This window comes from Idiotropiscis lumnitzeri, chromosome 14, assembly GCF_059441095.1.
Source record: "Idiotropiscis lumnitzeri isolate Australia: NSW breed Sydney's pygmy pipehorse chromosome 14, RoL_Ilum_1.0, whole genome shotgun sequence".
NCBI lineage: Eukaryota > Metazoa > Chordata > Actinopteri > Syngnathiformes > Syngnathidae > Idiotropiscis > Idiotropiscis lumnitzeri.
This window is the reverse complement of record NC_142404.1, coordinates 10,684,165-10,706,757: the sequence shown is the minus strand read 5'-3', so window position 1 is coordinate 10,706,757 and position 22,593 is coordinate 10,684,165. Positions and strand designations below refer to the sequence as shown.

Sequence of the window (22,593 nt, the reverse complement as noted above, 5' to 3'; positions counted from 1 at the left end):
AATTTAGGCAATAATGAACAATGAATTGCGTGGGATTTTTCAATATTGTTGGCATAACCTCAATTCCAAAAACACAAGTAAAGATCTTAAACATAAATGGACGATTTTTCCCTTGGCCTTCTTAATGGAGCCAAGAGTGCTACTGGTCAGGCTATATATGATGTATCGCGACAACGATTCACACTCACACATCTCCACCAATTGGGATCTCAAGCACTTTTGGGAGAAAAAAAATCTGCGTCAAAAGTGGCAGAAAAACAGGTCCGTTCAAACTCACATGACATGGTTGCTAAAATGTTCTTGAAATACATTTTCTGTGTATAAAAATTCATCACATTGGAATGAACTTAAAATTTAGCCGCAATCAGTATGAAAAAATAAATATTTGGATTAGAATAATGTTCAATGTCATTTTAATTGTTGCTCTCTCTTTCATAGCACTAATCAGTCTTATAATTAATGCACAAAAATTAAATCCAACACAACTTTATTTATATAGAGCGACATGTGGTCGTAAATTCAGTACTTTTTGATCATTGCGCCAAGTTGTCCATGAATTTTTGATCACTGTCAATTAAGTGTCATCATGAGTCTTCTGATGCATTCAAACATAACAGATGTGCAGCGTCATAACTGCATTTTTATAACTTTGTGTAATAATTATGCTTTACCACAGCTAAGAAACCAGTTCCACATTGACATTAATGTGCTTGAATATAATCTGTCCTTTTCAATTACGTGAGGCTCTCGTTGACAGAGTCTAGCCGATCTGTTTATCCAATTTCGGAACAGGCCTGATTCTAATAAGAGGATATCCGATTCTAAGTGGGGTTTTTTTCCTCCTTATACTTCTGTCCACCATATCTCAATGGACACTTGGGAGAAAACAGAGAGTATAAATCCCACTTTAATGACTTTGAATGCCACTAAATAAAATGAAGAAACAACCAAATGCTAACGTATCGGTCCTGCAAATCCAGATTATGCATCTGTGATAATTAATTTTTGAGAAGAATTGCCTACTGTAGACATGTAGCATTGTTATGCGTTAAACACCTTTCACATATGAAACAAAGATTTTCTGTCAAAGCATGAAGAGGAAGCCGTAAACCATAATTCAAAAAGCAATCATTGCTGTGACTATGAACTGTTGCTTGATTTGTTCTTCAGGACTGACCTGGTGGAGCGCCAAGAATAGCACTCCGATGTCTGATGCGTCTGGTTTATGTTCGCGGCAGATAGGTCAGCGTCAAACGCACTCGCTCATTCCCGGCCTCTTGATGTTGTCGTGGTTGGAAAAAAAAGAAGAAAAAAAAAAGCATCATCACGCGCTGATTGTCCAAATGACACACTTCGAAACAGCTCTGCCAGCCTAGTTTTACTTTGACTTTTCCCCATTTAGTTCCACAAACTCGAAAAAGAGTTGAGGTTTCCCGTCTGGGTTTCGTGTTAGGGGCTAGGTTGAGGGGTAAAATCTTAATTTATGTTATGATCAGATTCAGGGTTAGATTTACAGGGTACAGGTTAGGTTTTAGGCTTAATGTTTTGAGTTTGGGACAATTCTTAGAGATTACAGTTATGTGCGATGGTTCGGGATGGGGTTCTAGGAGAAACTTTTTGATTGCTGGGCCACAATGAAAATTTGACAGAGGGGCCGGACCATGAGCGGATGAATGCAGTGTTTTGATAACCTCACCTCATCTGAGAAAAAAAAATGCATTTAATTTTAAATAAAAGTGAACAAAAGCATTACAGCAAAATATATATATCTTTGCCAAAGCACAGTATTTAGAAAATAAAACACTAACAACGTTTATTCATTTAATTTTTTTCAAGTTCGGCGGGCCGGATTCATACGTTTAACGGGCCGCATGTGGCCCCCGGACCGCAGTTTGCCCACGCCTGTAGTAGAGGCTTTAATAAGAAAGGGTTAGATTCAGTGTTTGGGTTAGTGATTCAGTTTAAACCCAAAAAAAGTGACCTTGATACACACTGAACGAGAGGGTCTCCAAATCCAAGATGAACATGGAATTAAATTTTCATTCTTTTTCAACAAGGCAGCAGGATATGATTTATTTACTGGGAATTGTGAGGTGGATTTATGATCTTTCTTAAAATGTTTTATTCACATCATTGTCCATGTGGTTGGAGTATTCGGACAGGGTGAGCTTCTCTGCTGGTAGGTACGACATATCCACTAAATGAACAGATAGGGGGGGTGTCAATGATGGAGAGAGGAAGCACTGTCGGTATTTACATATTCATGATTCTATAGCCTGCAGAAAATGAGACGGAAAACCAGTAGAAAACAATAGCGGCTAAGCGTTCCTCCTGTCTGCTTCTCATTAGAGTAAGTATGCTCTTGCAGCTACCATGCGTCCTGCATTCCTAGCTCCACCTCATAGAGTGTGTTTGGCGTGTGAGGACAAGCTTACACGCATGGAATGAAGAGACAAATTTCCCATCAGATCACTCTTTTGGTAAATAAAGAGCTGACTGACAGCATGTGGAAGTATAACTCTATTTCCTATGGATTTCACATCACCGCCCCTCAGAGAAAATCACGGTAATGCTGCTTCATTTGAAAAATGCAACCCATGTTGTGGTGTTGCCTTTGGCAGCAAGTCGACTTGCCTTCGTTTAAATGCCACTTGAAAAGTGTCAATCATAGCAGGACTATCAATTGCACAGCACAGCAAACCTTGAATAATAAAGCAACATCCATCCATTTTCTATACCCATTATCCTTGCAGGGTCACCGGGAAGTTGGATTCTATCCCAGCTCACTTTTGTGCTCGAGCTCGGACTTTCCACCTTTCAATCACAGGACAGACGCGAGAGACGGACAACCATCCAAATTGTCACATGAGCGACTCAACACTACTTTTTTGCGTACGGGCCTGATTTCGAACTGAGGATATCCGATCCGGTTCCAGCTTTAATAACTCAGAATCCCACAAAACTCAAAGAACAACCCAACACATTTTAACGTGGATTCCGATCAAAGACATAAAAATAGAGCCATCAGTTATTCGACAGGGCTTTTCAGACAGAACTCACCAGAACGTTCGTGCCAGTGTTTGGCGGGATGTAATAAAATACTTGTGCAGACTTGCTTTCAGTAAGGGGGCGAGGAGACTTGTGATCAGCTGTTCAACTTAATAGTTTTTAGTTACCTCCTTTCACTCTGCTGCTGTTCCACCTCTGTTATGCAGCTGGTACTATACCTTGGAAGCTGGAAAATTCACCGGTTGACTTCATTCCACCATTACATACAGAAAAATTACAAGAAACAAGCTTTTAGATCAAGGGTGGGCAAACTTTTTGTGTGGTGGGCCAAAATGGGTTCTAAAATTTGACAGAGGGGCCGGACCAGGAGCAGATGGATGGAGTGTTTTGGTAACCTCACCTCATCGGAGAAAAAAAAAATTAAATTTCAAAAGAAAAAAAAAAACTAAAGCATTACAACAATATATATGTCTTTGAAAAACCACAGTATTTAGAAAATAAAACATTAACAAGGTTTATTCATTTAATTTTTTTCATGTTCGGTGGGCCGGATTAAAACGTTTAACGGGCCGCATGTGGCCCCCGGGCCGTAGTTTGCCCACGCCTGTTTTAGATGCAGTGTGTAAGAGACTATAGAGAATTAAGACCCAATTTGGCTGAGGTCAAAAGTTGGTATCTCCATGCAACATTTTTTTCAGTAGGAAACAATTTGGATTTAAAGGATGCCCAGTAGTTTTAAACTGGGTTGAAATTGAGGTACTCTAATCTGGCTTTGAACTGTGGTATGAAATACTGGATGAAGTTGCTGGTATAAAACAGTTCAATGCTTAAATTGGCGCTGGTAAGTGTGAGAAAAAAAAAACCCGTATTGGAGCCTCTTTGCAGAAAAGAAAAACTGCATTGTTGGAAACAAAACCAACCCTCCCTTTAAGCCAAACAACACCAATGCATTGTGGGTTGCGGCCTATGTTGGGAAAATAAAAGCTCCATGAATTGTCTGCTAAAGTGAGTTTTCCTGCACGAGATATCTCATCTTTCTTTCCACAAACACTTACTGAATGATGGATATCACCGAGCAAGTGTGAGAGTTTGCTCGAGGAGTCTTGGAAACGGCACAACAATCAAATAAAACCTCTGGCATGTTCGCAGTCACATCTTTGGACTTTTTTTTTTTTTTTTCACCGCTGCAAGTGATTTGTCATGTTTTAACTCATGAGGTTTGCAGCCATGAAGCCAAAGCATTCCTCTGCAAAGCTGACAGGAGAGCGTTGTGGAAGACTCCCAAAAATAGAATGAAGAATGTTTTGCTGTGCTTGTTGCAACGTCGACGTAAAATGTACAGACATTCGTTTTGATGCAATACAGTGATGGACTGTATAAGTGCGTGCTAAAACGGCTGCTCCTCTGCTCTCTAGTTGATTCTTTATCTCGCAGCCATGAAGGACCCTGAAAAGTGAATTCCGGGATTTGTTTCAAAATACATTAAGAGAACTGTGTCACACTCCGTTGTGGAAATCATTTGCCTGATTTGTTGGGTGTGCCTAAAAAGAGAGCCCAGGAATCAGTCGCCGCTCCCCCAGTATATCAGAATTTGACTGCCTTTGGCCGCAACAGTTTTTATCCAGTACAGATGTGACATGCAGTTAAAAATACTATACATCTGGTGTTTAGAGTGCCTCATTGTTGTTGACTGTTGTGGATGCTTGAGAGCACCTCATTGTCAGCCATGAGTGCGCGAACGTCACGGTGGGAAAGGCAGACGCGCCAGGAGGGGAGAAATGGGCTCCGGGTTGTGGCCGATTTCGAGAGTCTTGTTGGCTCAGTGTGGAAAATCTTGATCGCAACCTGTTAGGATGTACAGTATTTCAGCTGCTGGAGCGCATGCAGGTAGTTATGTGTAGGCAGAAGAAAGATGCTGGATTAAGTAGCATCCATTTTCCTAGGTTGTAGTAGAGGTAGCGTTAGGGCTGCTCCACTATGAAAAAAAATGTTTAATCACAGTTATCGAGTAATAATTGAAATCACGATTATTCAAGTGGTCACTGATGGTGTAGTGGTACACTGGCCTGAGTTGTGTGCGGGCTGCGTGGGTTCAGTTCCCACTCAGTGACGGTGTCTATGTCTACCCTGTGACTGGCTGGCGACCAGTTCAGGGTGTAGTGCGGCTTTCGCCCGTAGTCAGCTGGGATAGGCTCCAGCACCCTCCCACGACCATGTACAGGATAAGCGGTGTGGATAATGACATGATGATTATTTGGGGGGGTTAAAACAAACAAAAAAATATTAATCAAGTTGAATTAATTTGATCTTAAAATAATTTTTGAAAAAAAGGTGAAAATGTATACATTTGAGTATGCTTTCCTTGTATAAAGAAACAGTGCATCATTTTTTTTTTAACCGAGATGTCTTCATTGGATCAGGAATGATTGAATGGTTGTAATGAAGTCAAAGCCTGTTGATTTTGAATGATGCTAAATGACGGTCACTGCAGTTGAGCATAAAGTTCCATTCTTTAAATGCTGCTTCTCAACACTCGCTACGGCTATTTTTATACCACTTTTTGTCCAACGTATCATAAATGATTTCTCCATGAGTTTCTAAGAACTCTGTCAAATTTCAATGACATCCTTTAATCGGGCCGGAAATCTCTGCAGATTCCCATCCCCTTACAAGTTTTAGAAACTTTTCCTTGCGCAACTAAAGTCACTTATTTTTAATGTTCATCTGAGAATTTCTCCGCATGATGAACATCTGAAATTCACGCCAATGTCATAATGATGAGAACAAAGCTCCAAGTAGAAGTTGTCCCATTGCTAAGGTCTGCAAAGATTTCACTCAATTTCCCAACTGCTGATGTTACTTCGCTTCTTTTGACAGCAAACTAGGAATCAACAGTGCCTCTGAATAACAGCCAAGAACCGCGTTCCATTTGTCCTCCAAAACATTCCATTCCATGCAAGCGACTGGATTCTTAATGACCAATTAATGGATTATCATGCCCCCTCCTTCGTCCAAGCCAGAAACCAATTGATTTTCACTGAGATGTTTGTGGTAGTTGAGTCAAAAGCCAACGTTTTTAAGATCAGTGATAACTGGAACAACTTCAATGGAAAGTAGCCGCGTCATTGGACAACTGTCAAGTTCCTCGCATGCCCTTTTCTCAAATTAAACGCTAATTTACTGTTATTCCCTGCAGCTGTACACATCATAAATGTCCACTGTTGTGATGTTGAGTCTATATCTTTACGAGCAGGTTGGATCCATTACAAATCGATGCAGCACCAAGATAAGACTTAAGTATTCATGGCTTACTGGTTTTGAGGCTTTTATTTTAGCCGTAGAACAAATCTCTTGAGTCATGAGTCTGATGTTTAATGAAAACCCGCATCTTGGACCGTATCTTTTTTTCCAAAGGATATGACCACAAAATAGAAAATAAAACTATTTCTTATGATTGACCTCATAAATCTTTTTTTCAAATCCTTTCCCCAAAACCCACGCTTCATACCGCTAATAATATCAGCACAAAAATGTCTTGATTTATTAGATCCTCGATGTTTCACAATCCGAGAACAAATTTCCTTGCTGAAAAATGCATGAAGGCAGCGAAAATGCTTCCATGTTGGATGAAAATGCATTCCTGATGATACATTCCTGATGTGGCTGCATGAGGAAATGTGGTCATGCCCATGTCACCATGGAGAACACTAATTATGGGGGTGGGACACCTGATCTAAATGGAGGGTAAGGGCATCGAGAGGGGGTTTGCACCAAACAGGATGGCTCCCAACACCGAGAGAACAGTGAGACAGAACAGACTGCCATGCTTTAAAAAAAAAAAAAAAAACATCTCCACATCTTGAGAAGTAATCATTCCCTTCCCTTCTGGATGCATTTATGAGGGCGGAGGAGTTGCGGCTGTGACGCCTGTGTAATATAAAGAGGAAGAGGACTCTTAAATATCAGCGTGACCGAAGTGACATTGCGACTTCGTCATCGCATGGAAGACGCTTTTATTTTTGTTTTGTTTGTTGTGGAATGTCGGGAGAATCTACCGAGTGGAACGTCTGCCTGTGACCTTTTTTCATACTGCCGACTTATCATCATCTCTAGATGTACCTGAGGCAAATGCAGAAAAGTCAAGCTTCTTGTATGAAATGGGAAAAAAAAATACAGTAATAGTCACCCAGCTATTTTCTACAGATCTTGTCCTCTTTGGGGGTCACAGGTAAACGGGGACATATCCAGGTGGGTTCCACCCTGCCATCACCGGGAACTTATAGACCAGGGGTGTCCAAATCAAGTCCTCAAGGGCCACTATCCTGCATATTTTAGATCTTTCCCTCCTCGAACACACCTGATTCTAATGAACAGGATCATTATCATTGCTGATCATTGGCCATACCATTCAACATTTGGAAAAAGGTGATTTGAGAACATGTGTCTTTGACTGCTAAGTTCATGCGTCATCAGTTTTTATCAAGGTGTGTGCGTGCACATGTGTGTGTGTTTTACCTGTACACTGGTTTACTTTTATGACTGTACATGAGGTTAAACTATTACTGTTAACGTTAATCATGGGCGGCACCGTGGTCAAATAGATAGCACGTCCGCCTCACAGTTTAGAGGTGCAGGGTTCGATTCCGGGCTCTGACCTTCCTGTGTGGAATTTGCATGTTCTCCCCATGCCTGTGTGGGTTTCCTCCGCGTACTCCGGTTTCCTCCCACATTTAAAAAAAAACATGAACAAGATTCTAAATTGCCTCTAGGTGCGGTAGTGAGAGCGGATGGTTGTTCGTCTTTGGGGCTGGCAACCAATTAAAGGTGTACCCCGCCTGCTGCTCAAAGATAGCTGGGCTAGGCTCCAGCACCCCCCGCGACCCTCATGAGGAGAAGCGGCATGGATAATGAATGGATGGATGGGCGTTAGTCATTGTGCACTGGCTAGGTGTTATGTCCCATTTAATATCGGCAACTGAGAATATTTTGACTTGTACTGGATTTTGTTTCTAGGCATTGATATTAGATTGTGATAGCATGACCAAAAATATCACATGATTTAAATTACAGCTCTAATATGACTTAAATATTTTATTTCGGTAAAAAATAATTGAATGTTTCCCCATCGAACATAATTATTTTTTTGTTCAACAAAATCTATGATATTTGGTACATTAAGAAATGCGTACCATGTTAAGTTGAAATAAAATCTTTACATGTTAAGATACTTCATCTGTTTTAATTCTTCGGAAGTCACAGTGTCACATCGCTGGCATCATTTATTTAATTTGTTTATTTTTTTAGAACAATGCACATTAATCACCACAGCAAAAATCTATCCGTTTCCATAGTCTCTTTCGCCTTGCTCCTTCCCTCTTCCGTGTGTAACTGCTCATCCCTCCCCTCTCTGCTTGCCGAGAAGGAGGAATAAAAAAGCGACTGGCCGCAGCTAATTTCAAAGTGGTTGAAGTCTCTTCAGGCCATTACCGGAGACAGACAGTATTGGAGTTTATTGAAACATTGTAAAACCACAGTGAACGGCCAAATCAGTAATTGACCAACTTCTAGTTGATACTTATAATTAAAAGTCGTAGCACTCTTTTTTTTTTTTTTTTGCGATTGTGTGGTTTATATGATCGTTCAGAAAGTTACTACAAATATTGACTGTAACGTTACAAGTTTGACAATAGCAAAGTTTGACCCCCGAGGTGAATATTTTTCTTTCCACTGATGTTTATTTTGGACGTGTATGAGGCTATTAAATCTTTAAGGTTGTTTTTCCTTTACACACATGGCGAGTAGGTCAGTTACTGCGAGTTTTCGGCAAGCAACTCATTTATAATACAAATGCAAGGAGTGGAGGTGCGAGCCAGGCTGTCTGGACAGCCCACATGCATGAAATCATCTCTCAAAGCGGCGCTCAACACGTGAAAATCACCGTGCGGGGAAAGAAAAATAATCTTCGGACATTTTAGGATTATATGGAAGAATATATTTTTAAAGGAGTTAGCAGGGCAGGTCATCTGAGAGGTAGACTGTTTACAAGTCATCACAGGATTAGAATGAGGTTGGATTTATGTCCTGTGCAGAGGGTTAAATAATTCCATGTCCAAATGCCGGGAAATGTGTATTTTGTGGAGCACATGACACGCTCTTGGATTTGTTATTCCCTTTCATGAAGGCTGAAGCATTGTCTCCGTCGGAGCTATGCGAGCCTCCAAGGACGTGTGGGGAAGCATGCCATGTGTTTGTTTGTCTGATGTCCATTTATAATGGATCTGGATTTCCAAACAAAGACAAAAACATCAAAGTGCTGATCGCCGATCGTTACATCTTGAAATTCCGGAATCACGTTACGCATAGGAAATGAGCTAAACAACATGAAAGGGCAACGGGATTTAGCAATAAGACGGATATGAATGAGCATGCATTCATAGTTGGTTCTCAGGAAAACAAGTCTCACGAGCCTATTTATTTTGTTTTATTGCATTCAGAGAGAGAGGAAAGTTGAAACATACTTCGGATGAAATATTGTTGCGTCTCAAAATGCTTGTTAAAAAGACAAACATTCGAAATAAGAATGGGCTCCAGTGCAAGGGCCGCAATCCAAACCTTTTAATGTATTATTGAACGTGTACCTTTTTCTCAAGAGAAAAGGGGAAAGATTTTGCCACTAATTATTTTCCAACATACTGCAAAGTCCAATCATATGGAGCTAAATATGAATCTTTTGACCACATTTTTCCATGTAAAGCTACTTCTCCAAGTTTCACAAGCACACCGGCGAATTGCGACGTAGAACAGGAAATAGAACTTATCATGACGTGAGAAAGTGGTACACCGGTTTTTATCCTTTTTGCTCAGCACAATTAGATATATAAAAGATCATATACAATGTTGCCGGCACGGTAGACTACTGGTTAGCACGATGGCCTCACAGTGCAGAGGTCGTGCGATCGACTCCGTCCTTGCAGTGTGGATTTTGCATGCTCTCCCCGTGCCTGCGTGGGACTTCTCCGGGTACTCTGATTTACACCCACATTGATTGAACACTTTAAATTCTCCCTAGACGTGATCGTGCGTGTGAATGGTTTTTTGTCTTTGGCTGGCAACCAATTCAGGATGTTCCCCGCCTACTGCCTGAAGATAACTGGGATAGACTCCATCACGCTCGCGACCCTTATGAGGAGAAGCATCTTAGTCAATCGATGAATGGATACCACAATGTTATCTGCTGTTAGTCATAATCTGTCACATCCCAATAATCTCTCTGCACTTTTGTTAGTGTATCCAACACTCATGAGTGATCATCATTTATCTTCTTTTACAATAGTATGACACTTGAGAATGTTCAAATGTTAATTAAAACAATCGCTGTGCAGCTTTCAAATGTTTCACAATGGCAGCCTTGTCATTTATATTTTCTTGACTTATTTTTTCCTAAATTCAAACATGGATTGCATTACAACTTTAAAAGTTCCACTCCATTTTTGCCATAAAAACAACAACAAAAAAAGGACATTTCCTTGAGGGCACTGGAGCAAACAGTGTTACTATTTGCGATGAAGTGGTCACCAAACCAAAGAGAAACTGTTTAATATCCTGCTAATGGTCGTAAGATTGTGCATTAAAAACAAAGATAAAATGTGCTCAAACCAGATATCCACGTAGCACACTATTCCAGTTGTTGATGCATGCGGCGACATTCTGGGTTACAACCTATTTTTGCTCAGATTCACCTCGGCGAACGTCTCAAGGAGTTCCTGTGTTGACATTTACAAGGCGTGTGATGAATGCGGACGGCTGCTGCAGGTTTTACCTTCTAGCACGCCGGGTGCCGCGGAGGCTACAGAGTCAGCCCGTCCGGCGTCTTGCACCCCGCCCCAAGAAAGACATCTGGACCTTGAGCTTGAGTGGCCTTGTAGCGCCACAGGACTATTTCCCCCTATCATTTTCCTCATTTATCAGTCCCACTTCCAACACACACCATTGATGTGCACTGATCCTGAAGCCAAGGCCCCTCTTTTGATATGGAAAAAAACACAATCCATCAGCCCAAAGCCGCCGAAATGACATTGAATGTAATTGTTTGCCATGTGAGCGTGTTCTGTCCAGTTACTCCTGCTTTGACTGTAATCCAACATTAAAGGTACGCTCAAAAACAGAAAACAATACGCAGAAACATTACACATGGCCTATCTCTGGAAATCATTGGGCCCTCGCCGGGAGATAACAGAACAGATGGCACACAGGCGACGTCGTGAGTAACGTAGTGGCGGCTCACTGAAAGTAGATCTATTACTCAACCAACCTGCCTTGCTTCCATCCGACTACAGGCTACAATGAGAGCTTAACCCCGAGGGCGAGGCAGCGCTCGACATGTGCAAGTAATTTGTGTAGAATAAATAACGGTACGATCTTATGATTGTCAGCTGCTCCGGGCTTCGCTGTTGGCTCGGAAGACAAGTCGAGGTAACCTTGCCAAGCTCTTAGGCGTCAAATGTGAGGTCCACGAGCGGCACATTAGAAGTTCAGACCGAGCCGGGTTAGATCTTTACTTAATCATTATTTGCTCGCTGATCACTGACACCTGCTAGCCATCAGGTGTCACAGTTACGACTCACTAAGGGATTCGAGTAAAGTAGGAATTTAGTGGCATAATGTACAAGTGTAATTACTAGAAACCTGAGATTTTTCATGCGTTTACATTTTAAAAGTAATTGTTTAATTTCAGTTCAGCGCAACAGCTGAGTGGTTAGGACATCTGCCCCACAGTCAAGAGGTTGTGCATTCAAATCTCAGCCTGAGTGGATTTTTCATGTTCTCCCCATGATTGTGTGGCTTTTCTCCTTCCATAAATATGCATGTAAATGCAAGTTGAGTTTTTCTGTGATTAGCAGCCATATAAATAGATTTGACTTGACATGTAGACTAATCGGCTTAATAAACACACACGCAAGTACGGGTTTATCCATCCATCCATTTTCTGTATTGGATATCGCATTAAGGGTTGCAGGAAGCTGGAGCCTACCCCAAATTACTTGGGGGCAAAAGGTCAACTCTGCCTCGGACTGGGTGCCACCCAATCGGTGTCTACAGTATATTGTTGCCCACATAGCATAATCCTTAAAAGTCATTTTTCAATATTTTTGGAAGACGAGAAAAACGTTACGGACACACATTGATATTTTTATTGATAAGTATTTTTGGGAACAAAATAATAGACGCAATCAAGAAACACCAATGTGTTTTAAAAAGTGGCATTTTTCCTGTTTTCCAAAAATATTTTAAATTGGCGTAAAGCATTTATACGATGCGGTCGATGATATGTATCAATTAATCGCACAACTTGAAGAATACATACAGCAATGAACAGAAGCTAGGATGCAAAACATCACCGAAAACACTATTTGAAGTTACACATATAGTATAGACGGTTTCAGTCATTTATGTTCACCAAAGATTAATGTACAGCAATTTAGATTTTGTAAATGAAATTGTTTGGGGTTAGCGCTCATGACATAACATTATTCAGTCTACTGTTGTTGCTGCATGGACAAACAGCAACAGAGACTGTGAGTCCAGCAAAGACTGAGTTGTCTTAATGTAAAAGCATTATGACAATCACAAAGCTAAATTGATTCCAGAACACATATAGAACAGGGCATGGACGATGTCAAGCTGCTTCAAGGTGCAGCCAAACAGATAAGACCTTGGTAATGCTACCATGGAGACCTTAGAGGAAAAACAGAATCGGTCCTTTTGCAGACAAGCCTGAACCACAGCGACAAGGACAAGGAGGAATGAATAGCGAGAGGAAGACAAAAAGAGGCGCTCACATCTTGAAAGCACATGTTGGCGGGACCATGAGCAGAGTTAAAGTTAGGAAGATACATTTGTTATTGAGGGGGGAAAAAAAAAAGGTTTGCTTTGTTCCCACGGAGCCTGCAGATGACAGTAAAAACGGCCTTGCATCTATCAGACACCTTACAAAGAGCCAATGCTAGGACGCTAACAAGGCTGCAGAGCGAATCAAGACTTGTCAACTGTTGACAAGGGTGCAAAAAGCGCGTTAACAATCTAATCAGGATAGAACAAAGACAAGGACCGAAGTCTTCGTAGCTGTCACCGACAGCACAGTTTATACACGTCGAAAAAGATTCCAACAACACAGAGAACAGTACTGAAAAACTGTTTAAGATGGAAAGCACAACGTCCACTACTGCCACAGTTAATTAGGGCTTTTGCTGTCCAATTGAACAAATAAAAGGCACACCTCAAATAGACATGGTTGTTTGTTCCCCTCAGGAAAAAAAGACACCTTGTGATGTGTCACCTTGGACCTTTTGACTAACACACTACTTGCAGAGTGGATGTGTCATCTGTAAAGCTGCAAAGTATAGAATATTTGAAGTAAAAAAAAAAATAAACAGCCATTCACTTTCTGTAGTGCTCATAGCTAAATTGGATCTCATCCCAGATGAAGTTGGACCCTTTTGAATGCCCTGACTGGTCAGCAGCTGATTGACACCTATAAACTTAGATGTGTGAGGAAGTTGGAGTACCCAGCGAAACACAGGCCGGCCCAATCTCAAATTAGAACTCTTGATTTTGAGGCAGACATGCTAAGCATTATTTCACTGTCTTGTCCTTTTGTTAAACACATTACAATGTTATTTTACCAATGCATTCTTACAAATAAAGAACCCACCCCCTTGTAAACGCCTCAACCCTACTCGACGCCCGTTAATCTTTCGACTATGGTTGCCACTTGTTCTGTTCAGGGCCACGCGTGAGTAGATTGTTTTCCGTCAGACTTTGGGGCGAGAAGCTGTGTAACATCCTGATGTAGTTGCCAGTCAATAACAAGCCAAATACAGAAAAACAATCATTTAGCATTCATTAAGAGCCTCAAATGAACCAACCCTGCATGATTTTGAACGCTGGAGTACCGCAATCAAGAAATGCAGGAAATGTTAATCAAGGGAAGCAACTGAGTTCTGGCAAATAAAACATCTCAACGTACCGCGTCATTTGTGTATAAAAAGAATGCGCCGTTGTCAAGCACAGAATGATGGATGAAAACATCTGGTTGGAGACAGGAATGCGTCTGGTCACACTGGGACTTTGAGGTAAACCAAGGACAAATACTACAAACACATTGAGATATATTGTCTAAAGTTTGAAAACAGACATTCACAATGTAATGTTTCAGACAAAAATGCTCCTCGGGATGGACTCGGCCGCTGTTGCAATAAATTTCATGACACAGTTCAATCCGATGAAGTTAGTCAATAATAGAGTGTCAACTCCTGGCAAGCAACAAGAATTATTGCGCTAATATAAAGCCCTTGTTGCCCTTTTATAGTACTTGAATATCGGAAAGTCAGCGAATGAAAGCATTTAGTTGCGAATGTCCAAGTAAAATAGAAAAGACAATGACAAATATAAAACTAACTTCTTGTCTTGTCTAATCATGCTCTTGTGCTGTATGCTCTTTTAGCAATTTCATAAACCATGTTTTATTTATTGACTTTGCTATTGCTTCCTTTAAATGTATTTTGTTTTATATATTGTTTATTTGTGTGTGAGAATCACATTGAGTTTGAAATCTGGTATATACATTAAATAAAGTTGCCTTGCCTTGTATGGACATATACCGTTGGTAAATCAACACTCCATTGGTGTTAAAATTGATTCTATTTACTATTATTTCATTGATGTCTACAACATTTAAGTACAACTGCTAACAAATAATGAAATGCTGTGATTGATTATCTGTGATGGCTGATGCCTTGATTGTTGCAGTCACAATAATGAAAGGTTTGGTGTTTCACAAAAAAGCTTCAACAAACTGCCTTGGAGTCTTTTTGACCAGAAAATAAGGCCAAGAATACTTTTATTCAGGCAACGTTTCCCATAAAAACTGGAAGTTGACTTGCTGAAACCCGCAGACTTTAGTCAAGTTTTTCTTTGGTGTTTGTTCCAAATTCTCCGTGCTTACTTCACTATCATCTTTGCAAAAAAAAAAAACAAAGTGGTTCATACTTCCGTTAAGAGGCGCAGAAATCTAGCATTCAAAAAAATCTGCCGTTTCACACGAAAGCAACTGTGCATCATTCCCGTGAGTCGTTCTTGTTGCGGTAAGCGCATATAACACTTCTCTTTGTGTTACCTTCTTGGATTTGCTGCGGCCCACCTTCAATTTACATGTGTTGAAAACCTCGGTGGTTCACCGCCCGGCTAATATGAGCCGCAAACGCGTATCATTTGAATATCAGGAGCACAGCCTGATTGCTGCCATGTGCCTCTGAAACGGCTGCCTCAAAAATTGTTACTGGGTCTTCCCGTGAGCTCAAAACCCTCCGGCAAGTCTTCGAGTTTCCATCGATTGATGAAGAAAGAGCAACACATGACCTCATTTCTATCTCCTAGCTTGTACTACATGTAATCTATCATCACTCGTTCAGCCGTCATGTAACTCGATGACCTACAGCAATTATTGAACTATACCATGACCTCAAAATGCCCGCTATCCAACCCCTTCAACCAAGACACGCCAGTGTCACACTTTGATGCATGCACGCATGGACGTACTCATGCACAAATCATCAGAGTATGGAAAATGATTCCCAGCACTGACCACGCACAGCTTTCAACACCGTAAGCGTCATGAATGTAGCATTTCTGTGCATCAATTGATGACGGAAGAAGTAAGTATATCCAGCTCTTTGGAGAAGACTTTGTTCTTGGATATGACAGCTAACAAATTGGCAAAGATGCTAGCAAGTGCCTTGATGATAAAAGTGTTGAACATAAGGAATTATTCATGTTGAACTTTAGTTTGAAAAGTGTTGTATAGGACAAGGAGAACTGCAGGCTAATCCGAGGTAACTTTGGATGAAAAGAAGACTTAATCCTTTCCTTCGAGATCCAGTATATTCATCCCATTTGTAAAAACAAAAACAAAGTTGGTTAGGATAAATATCAGTTGGTGTGCGATTCTTGTTGGACACTAGAATGAATCTTTTATACAATAACTGTAACCAAAGAGATAAACAGTCAAGATTTGAAAACAGACCAAAACACAACGAAAAAAAAGAAAATTTCTAGTTTGTCAACAAGAACTCTCCGAGACGAGCCGCCCACAGAAACATAACATGATCACAGTTTGTTTTCTTTATGGCATTTTATCCAAACACTAACTCAATTTTAGTTCTCCGAATAGACTTATTGGATAACGCCAAACAAAATGAAGACTTTCTTGTGCATAGTTTGGATTACGGATGATGTGTTTTTAGTTTGCCTCCAAATTCTTTTCCCCGTTTATGCTATTTTATGAAAAAAAAAAAAAAAAGTCCTTACAGTCTTCACACTGGGCCAGCTTTGCCACACCAGGCTTTGGCACAATGCCTCACTCGCTTTCAAACTGTGCTCCTCTCATCTGTGCTTCAGCACGTTTACATTGACCATGCTGACTTTAGTTTTTTTTTTTTTTTTTCTATCTTGCAAGGTGGCGATTATATTGTGTAATTAGAAAGTATTCCGTACTCACACTAATCAAACAATGTGGACTTTGAGTGTCAAGTGTGCGCGTGTGCAAGTGTGACGTGTGAAGGAGTAAATTGTCAGGTTGTATGCGGCCTTTTCCACAAATGCTTTTGAGGATGTCCCGCAACTGTGCATTCTAAAAACCATGTCAATATTTGTTTCATTTTTTTTTTCAGCCCAAAGTGGATGCAATTCATTGAACTCCACCAACAAAGATGAATGCATCAAGATAGATTGCATAATGTTGGAAAAGCAAAGTAAACAAGGCAATTAATGCGACTACTTATGTGGGTGTCTGAAAATTAAGCCAGACAACTTGCTAATGTCTACAAAAGTTATAAATATAATATAATTACTATAAAGTAACGGGTGGAGATTTAGTTTGAAGCAAATATAGTACATAGACATTTCCGATTTTGAAGAAGTCTCTAAGAATGGAGCACAAAGCTGGTTGTCAAAACAGCCACACTAAACAGGACCTCAAATTCACACATCACATGTGAAGGGCGGGGGAAAAAAAGTGTGCAGGCAACATGTCGTAAACTTTCCCGTCTCGAGAAGAAAGCCACATTATTTTTACGATCATCGATGATTCATATGATTGTATGAGTCTGCGTAATAAAAGCACCGACTGATATCCTTTCACCCCCAAAATTCCCCTCAGCTACATGCTCGAAAAAAAATTAGAAAAAAAGATTGATCAAACGTGTCACCATGCCAGTGCAAGTACAGATTAGTAATCTGCTCACTTCCTCCATGTGAAGCAAGAGCAGATGGATTGCGCATGAGGTGAATTCAAGTCTGATCACGGCAACATCTTTTCAAAAAGGGAGAGTGATTCAAAATATGCCTGATTTCCCAAAGGTGGCTAGAGGGCAGCTGGGGGCTTGACTTTTCGGTTATACTTTGTTCTGCAAATGGTTTCATGATACTTTAGCTAATGAGGGCTTTTTTACACTGAAAAGATCTATATAGCTGAAGGTTAAAATACTCACTTCCTGGCACAGCTAAAGCAGATTAACTTGTTGGGCAATGCAGATAAAAGGAAAAAAACACTATAGACGTGTCCACTGAGAATTACAGTTTAGTAAAGTGCATGTAGTGCACGGTGGTGAATTGGACGACACCGTCAGCACTAGGGACACTTCAGTTTTTTTTTTTTTTTCAACCTCCTGTTTTTGATTCCTTTTTGCGAGCCGTGAGTGATGCGTTTGAATCAGTTTGTTGTCATTCCCGTCAGAGCCCCATTAGGAGATATCCGTCTCACGACTTGTCATTACAGTGTCTGCTTCCATTTGTGTCATTGGTATGGACCAATATCAGGAATCTCCCGTTCGCTCCATTTGAGTAAATGCTCAATGCCGGGCATATTTGAGAAAATACGGCAGGTTCTCCGTGAGACCTCATTCTGCTTGGCAATTGGACAGAGGCCATTGGCTGATGTAGTAAAGAGATTAACAACCTTGGTCACACAGTACATTCACACTAGATGGATGACAGCATTTTATCAGAACATCTGTTCAGCCCGCAGTTGAACAGTTGGAACGGTGCAGCATTTGCACGACCAAATAAAGCCATGAACTGTTTCTAACACTGCACAGTGACTGTCATCCAAAAATACCACATAAAACAAAATCATTCTAATAAAGTGTTGCTGTCCCCAAGGCTTGTGTTGGGGCTTCAGCTCTTATAAAGGGAATACTTAAAACCCCTTTAAGAGATCCATGGCCTTCGGGTTAGGGGAACAGCTAATTGTTCCGTGTGAGTCCTCGATAAAACCACGGTGAGCTCATGAATCAAGCATGCAACCTATGCATCCAGCCCCATTCTCTTCGTGCAGCACGTGGGCTATGATTTATGGCTGGACAGTGGCCTAAAAAAGGTGTTGGATTCAATCAAATACATGGGAGAACATCTGGAAAGCCTATTAGCTAAAAATCCCAGCATGGACTAGCTTGATAGCGACGGCTGACGCAAACACTCGTTCAGCACGCTCACAATCTGATGTTCGAACCTGGATTTTGTGCATTTTAAACAGATCAATACAAATGATCCTCCCTTAAACTGCCAGGTGAGTAAGCGAGGGCCTTAAAAGGAATCTCCTCCCGGTGTCTTAATGTTTCCCAGATGTCGGCTACTTGGGCCATGTTGCCATTTGGAAGCGAGAGTAACTACTAATTAGGAAAATGAAAAGGCCTTGATAAGCCCAAACATTTCCTCTAACCTGTGCGATGCAGCCGGTGTTGTGACACAAGTCATTCCCATCCAGGATAATTGGGGGAGAGGGAGCGTCGGCGGCGAGCATCTCAACAAGGTACGGGCGACTCCACTCATTTCGGCGCCATAACAAGAACACGGAAAGGCGTGTTGAAATACAACCCTGTCACGACTCATACTCAACCTGTTGATGCAACAATGACTAGCACCCGGTCTGCTTTTCATTTAATGGAATTACCTTGGGGAGGCCGGCAGACATCTCCCGAGTCGCTCTGTGTGTGTTCCCCCTCATCCCCGCAGAGCTGTCTCATTAACATGGAGTCCAGCAGCCGTGCAAAGACAGAGCTACATCTCCGTCCGGGCCGAAGCAGTCAGATTGCTGCAAGGGAGCTGAAACTAATGACTCACACATTACGAAGTCACCGCGCACTCACTCCCCAGGTTAATGCACCAACCGAATCTCTGTAAAAAGTCAAATCCACTCACGATGAAGAGACAGAGAACAAGCAACAAGGCAGTGGAGTGTTAAGTGAAACAAGAAGCACTGGTCTAATTTACGACTTTCAGAAGACAGCCTGTTAAAAGCTTTCGTTTTTGACGTGGGGTTTTTTTGTTTCCACGACAAAACATGCCGTAATTATTCACTCATCGGTAAGGCAGCTACTTCTTTTTAGCACACTTCTGAGTTGACACATCATCCCACCAGGGTGTGGCTCATCATATCATTTACATTTTAGTTAATCTCGCTGTAAGACATTGACTTCCCAGCAAGCAAGGAGTTTCTGTGACGCAAGTTCATGGGTGTTTTTTTTTTTTTTTGGGGGGGGGGCAGTATTTGTGTCACCCATCAGGAGTTGTCAGGTGCTGTCAGAGACAGGATCCAGACCCTCGGCCCGGGGAGGCCAGGCCAGCCAGCTGTCACCTCTCTGACACATGGCTGAGACCATCCATCTGGCTGAGAGAGGCCCACCAAGGGTGCAACGCTAGATCCTAAAGTACAGACACAAGCAGACACAAACGTTCTCCTGGACACAGACTCGGACTGTAAACATTCAAGCGTGTATAAAATCTCACCTAGGCTTTTTGCATTAATCGGTGGTCCAATCTGCATTGCTGTCAACACGAATCACTACCTCGCCACCGGAGTGTGGAAACAGAAGTGACAACGCTGTCAAGCAGCGTAGACGCAAAACATTTGCCTGTGCCGCTCTTATACTGTAACTTTATGGGGGTGGTTACACGGGACAGCCTTTTCAACTAAGAAACAATTAAAAAAATGTTGATTTTGGAGCAGCGAGATGCGTACAATTTGAAGACTAACTCTAAACCCACTTGGTGTGACGCAGATCTGTTTTTAATGCTTCTTCTTTGGCAAAACTAGCCAACGGAGCAGATATCAGTGTTACAGTCAAGACCACACCAACCGAGACTTAGACATTATCAACACGAGAGTATCAAGACTGAGACAAGACCAAGACCTTTGGCGGTCAAGACCAAGACCAAGAAGAAAAATTTGCATTTTGACATGCGCCAAGAGGCCATCATATATGGATGTAACGAGCGTCCCCCGCGGCCCAGTCCAAAGTGCCCTGCAGACCAGTAAGAAGCCGCGGTCCCGGTGGTTGGGGACCACTGAGCTAAGATAGGTTCCAGTTCACCAGCATCCCCAATGAAAACAAACAGTATAGAAAATGGGATGGCTGGACAAAAGGATGGGTGGATGGAACACAGGCCAATATTAGTTTGCCGTCAGAACTTAACGCCAGACAATGTTAGTGTCCACATTCTCCACTTCGTCCTGTGCTCCGTTTGCTTGTCGCCTTCAGTCTCAAGACATAATGTCATTCCTCACTATCAGCAACGGGCACAAGTCAAGTATGTGAATAATAAATAATTAAATTCAAGATTAACATCTCTCCCCCATGTTTCTTTTTTGTTAGTCTTCCCCCCAGCAGAGTTTAATAAGGCATAGTTGGATCACTTCTATTTTGAAAACCTCCTGTCCCAAATGTAGTCTGAGCTGACTGACAATACATAAGCGACAACAAGCAATCGGTGTCTCTTATCAAAGTGGCATCGCCACCTACTGGAGTAGCATGTATATTACAGTGCTTCTATTTCTTCTGCAGGTGCATGTGAAGGGGGGGATGGTCCTCACAAAAACAGTCGTCCATATGACAATTCTTCGCAAGCAACCCTTTGGAACCAAGTTTTTCTCATCAATCTCTGAGAGAAAGGAGTCTTTAAAGTCGGAGTGCTTTCCTAATGTATAATAAGCATCATTTTTAGTACAATACATCAACAAGTCTTCCGTTGGCAGTCACGCTGAAGTCGTCCGAGATGCTCATCTCTCTTCGTTTCAGGTTCACAGGCGGCCTTCCTGTTGTGATACTCTAAATACAACACTCTATCTATCCCAGTCTGTTGAAATAAGAGGGGTCAGGGAAGATGCCAGACATATGGAGAGCATTTGGTGGTTCAAACTGCACCACCCACACAAAAGAGCACATCTTGTTTTTGGTAACTTTTCACTTTCATGTAAATGGTGTTCTACATTGTATTTTGGCAACACTGGATTGCCATGAAAATCCTAAGAAGCCGTATCTGAGTCCTGACGTTAGGGATCCATTTTTGGGAAATATGTCCATTACCTTTTTTTTTTTTTTTTGGGTTAACGAACCCGTTTGGTTGTACATGTGCTCTTTGACACAATTAGCCACTAAAAGGCACTTTACAAAGTTTGCACTCTTCAGCAGTAAAAAGTTAATACCTTGTAATGAATTTGATAACTTCATTGTTTTTCATGTACAATTAATACCTTTAAAGACCCACTTGCTGTTGACTGAAATGTCATAACATGCTGTGGGCTCAGATAACAACCAATCACGGCTCAGCTTGTGAACTTTAGGTAACTTACATTCCTCTTTGGATTGGCTTCAATCCTGTCATCAGACAATGCTAGGCAGGTGGTACGCTCAAAAAGTGCTCTTCAATTCCGCCACAAGAGAATAGCGCCGGGCCCTGCAAACGCATAGGCGAACGTACGTCAGGGCGGCATGGTGACAGGCAGCTTGTTCGAATAAAGATCTGACAAGCCTCTGAAGTGTGCAGCTAGACTTCTAAGAGAGGCATGCAGAGACACAAGAACATGACAACAGTAAACAAAAACAAACTGAACCCCACTGCTTCTCAGAAACAGTCTGTCCATGGTGCTGAACTGATGCAGAAAAGACCAAATTGTTCAACTTTCTCTAAAATATCTAACAATAAAATATCTTTGACTTTTTGTCAAAGCATGAGCTATATTTGCTCTGAAAAACTTTTTACGGTTCAGTGAGGTGTTCAAACTACAGCTGAAGTTGGGCAAACTTTGCATCCCAGCCTACATAAATGCATCCATCCGATTATTTTCTATTGTACCTGTCATCATTAGTTGACCCGCTGACTTTTGGGTGGGGGGGTTTTCACTCCTAGATTCGCCAGTCAATCGCATTTACGCTCATACCTATGAACAAGTGACTCTTCAGTTAATCTATTATGCATGTTCGTTGGATTGTGGAGGATGCAGGAATATCTAGAGATGACAAATGCACGTACGAGGAGACAACGTAAACTCATTAACTCATTAGGTGTTATATATATATATATATATGTGTGTGTATGTATATATATATTTAGGCATATTTCCTTCTAACCACTCCACGTCCTACCCTCCCATTACGTTCACCCAGTCGTCTCCGTTTCAGCGTTCACGGGCAGTGCATGAATTCACTTAATCTCATGATACTGTACACAATGAGCTGGGTCATAAAAAGC

The 22,593-nt window shown here is 41.4% G+C and overlaps 1 long non-coding RNA gene across 1 annotated transcript in view; it reads right to left on the bottom strand.

The window, feature by feature from the left end:
* LOC148323438 (uncharacterized) overlaps window positions 1-22,593 on the bottom strand; it is a 58,857-nt gene that overhangs the window by 32,900 nt on the left and 3,364 nt on the right. The window contains exons 2-3 of the long non-coding RNA XR_015846516.1: window positions 21,695-21,798; window positions 1,178-1,276 (exon numbers count right to left, since the gene is read on the bottom strand). This is a non-coding gene — a long non-coding RNA (uncharacterized LOC148323438). The remainder of the gene's footprint in view (window positions 1-1,177; window positions 1,277-21,694; window positions 21,799-22,593) is intronic.